Here is a 3,823-nt window from a genome sequence, read left to right as displayed (position 1 = left end):
TCAAGTTACCGTTAAATTTAACAGAACTAGAAATTCCAGTATAAAATATTTTGATCCATTCAATAAAATTTTGGCCGAAACCAAATTTCTCTAATACTCTAAATACGTACTTATGACTAACACGATCAAATGCTTTTTCCTGGTCTATTTTAAGAATATAGGTTTCAAAATCCTCCTGAAATGAAATGTCAATAATGTCTCGAACACTAAAAATAGTGTCAGAAATATCTCTACCAATTACACAGCAAGACTGGAATTCAGAAATAATTGAAGGTAACACAGCTTTTAATCGATTGGACATTATTCTAGCTAATACCTTGTAGTCCACATTAAGAAGACTAATAGGTCTCCAGTTCTTTAATAAAGACTTTTCACCCCTTTTCTTATAAACAAGGTTGATGACACCAAGTCTCATAGATCTGGTCAATTCCCTGTCGTCCCAGATACTTTGTACAACACGGGTAAAACAACATTTTAATTCTTCATAAAAATGACAATAAAATTCAACAGTAAGCCCGTCCAGTCCGGGACTTTTACCTTTAGACATACCATTCACAGCATCTCTAATTTCATCATTAGTAACAACCGTATCACATTTCAATCTGTCTTCTTCATTAACAGTTTTGTCTATAAAAGATGATAAGTTATCAATATCACCATCATCTGTATCAATACAATTATACAAGTCGTTATAAAAATTATAAATTTCATTAGACATTTCATCAGAATCATTTAGTAGGTCACCATTCGAAGAACGCAAACATTTTATAGTGTTACAATTTTGTCTAAATTTCTCAAGCCTTAAAAAATAAGCCGTATTCTTATCCCCGTCTACAGCCCATTTAGCTTTTGACCTCAATACAGCACCTTTACATTTTTCTTTTTCTAAATTTTCCAAACTTGTCTTCAGTTCCTCATATTTGTTACAGTTGAAAGACTTTCCGTTGGCTATATCAGATGAAAAACTCTTTAATTTATTTTGGATCTTAAAATACTCAGCATTACGTTTCTTACTACGGTCTTTGCCATAGGCCTGTGAAAACTTTTTGATTTTATATTTTAAGTTATCCCACCATACCTTAGGTTCATCTTCATATAAAGGGCATTTCTTCGCATCATTGATAATAGCCCTGATTTTTGTATTGAAATCTTCCTCCAATAAAAAACAATTATTTAACACCCATATACCAGGACCTTTACTTCCCCGATCTAAATCAACTTTCATAACAACAAAACAATGATCACTAAAATATGTATCCCTATAATAAACATTCTGTACACAAGGAGACAGTTCTTTTGAAACTAAAAAATAATCAATGCGACTTTGAGATAGATTACCATCACTAACCATTTTGCGAGAAAAAATAGCACAATTTTTATTCCTACTCCTCCAAATATCAAAAATATCACAAGTAAACATCAAGCTTTTTAACGCAGACACACTAGAATTTACCTGGTGTGTAGAGATACCTGTACGATCGAGTGTTGACAAGGTTGTATTATAATCACCCCCTGTAATCAGTTTGTCAGAAAATGGTACAAGCCATGTTTTTAAGCGATCAAAAAATAACTTTCTATCATTCACAATATTTGGTGCATAAATGTTAACAAAATTCCATACAGTATCTTCGATTTCTATTTCTACACGTAAAACTCTCCCATCATAACCATCATAATCTAGTACACCATCTTTTAAAGTATTAGATATCAGTATAGCAACACCTTTTCTATGCTCATTACTATTGTTAAATATAATTTTACCCTGCCACATATGGCTAATTTGATTAACAAAAACGTCATCCCAAAAGGTCTCTTGTAAAAATACGATCTGATAATAATTAGACTGACAATATTCAAATACATTTCTTATTTTAACGACGTCCCTCAAGCCGTTTACATTTAATGACACACATGTAAACATTAAAGAAAACAATAACAACACCGGAAAGTTCATTATGAAACGTCTTTAACTTTTTTCGTTTTTCTTTTTCTTGTTTTCTTAATACCTCCATCTCCTACTTTAGACTTTAGGAAAGCATTACTTATGGTTTCCTGTTTCTTATCGGCAGCGTCCCCCTCACTCACCTCAGTCTCATCCTCATCATTCCAGAACCTCTTGCATGAGGCTTGTGTAACTGCATTCTCCAATGGAAATACATCTCCATAGACCAGAGGCACATCAAGCTGAAGGGGCGCTGAAACGTCATTACAGTCTGCCCGATCCACGCACTTACCATCAGCAGTATCACCATTCACGCAACTTATATCTCCATCCTCAGAAGCCTCAACCTTTGAGTTATTATCACCACCATCATTAGAAGTTCCAATATGATCCTCTCGGACACGATTGGACGACTGGTCCTCTCGGACACGATCAGACGACAGGAATTCCTCCTCAGCCATGACGTCATCATCAGCCTCTGAGCCACCCTGGGAGTCAGCGATATCAACCGAGTTACCACGCGTGTCCTGTAAAACTCCGTCAACAGAATCTCTGTCATCAAGGTTTGTCCCCATGTCAAAACATTCACAGCTGTACAGTCCACATCGGTCACACAGAGTGTCAATACGCCTGACCGCGCGCGCACAATCACACGCGTACCTGATCTCACCGCAACGAGTGCATGGCTGTGTTTTACATGTTTTTCTGAAATGACCCTGGCCACCACAGGTGAAACAAACAAACTTTGGACAGTCTCTGAATAAGTGTTCATCAGAATAACATAAGGAACACACTTTCAACTGATTATCATGTATCACACGGTGATAGTCATTGCCGAATTTCATGGTATACGGTAGTGATTTCAGGTGCGGGGGTAACTTCACACGTACATAACGAGTGCCGTCAGCTACATTAGTTCCCTTATAAAAGCGACGTTTAATGGGGGAAACTAACTCAACACCAATGTTCGCAAGTTTATCTTTTATTTCGTCGTCATCTACATAGGCAGGGAGGTGCAAAAAGCTGACAAGTGTGAATTTCTTGGTGATATCATGGCAATCATATGTCCTACCATCAATAAAAACACCATCCAATAGCAGATTGATCCCTGCTCGGCCCTCTAGGGTGACCTCATATAAATTCCCGGACTTTGGGACACAAGCAAAAACAGAACCTTCACCACACAGTTCCGAAATTACCTCAATTATCCTGTCTGCTTTTAATGATTTGTTATCCAACACATCAATCACAACAGTATTATCTTTACTATAGCGTCTCTTACCGCTACGTGCAGCCTGGGGGTCGCCCGAAGCGGCCATATCCCCCGGAACAAACCGGAAATGGGATATTACAAATTACACCAATATCTTCAAAAATATCACATAATAAATGTTTCAGTGTAATGAACAATATAAATGTTTTAGTCAAATCACAAATATAGGGTCATAGACCCGAGATTACCTCCGATGTAGAACGATTTTTAACCAGCTCAAAGACATACGTCCATCCGCCTCTAAATCATAACCGGAAGTCCAACGAGAACCGGTGTTTTCAACGTGATATGGCCGTAGACATTAGACGACTAAAAGTTTGCCTATTTATACATGGCTTTCTGCATGTGCACATCCGGCGTACATGTATACTTGCCATGTCCCTTCGTACGCGACCACCTTGAACAGTTGACCAAGGGCAGATGTGGAGCTGCCAGATGTTTTGTCTGTAATGATGTTCATTGCATGTGCAATGTAAAAGTGTAGAGTTGTGAGTGTGTACATTTGATATGTGCAGAGTGGAAATAGCAGTGGTCACGACTCTAGCCTTCAGTGAATAAAAAAGGACAAGGACTCAGTATTCGAGTAAAAAATGTGTCGGCCGTTATGT

The sequence above is a fragment of the Ylistrum balloti genome, unplaced genomic scaffold (genome assembly GCF_031769215.1).
Source record: "Ylistrum balloti isolate Yb309-2 unplaced genomic scaffold, AGI_CSIRO_Ybal_v1 Utg370210, whole genome shotgun sequence".
Lineage (NCBI taxonomy): Eukaryota > Metazoa > Mollusca > Bivalvia > Pectinida > Pectinidae > Ylistrum > Ylistrum balloti.
Note: the sequence above shows the minus strand (reverse complement) of the source record.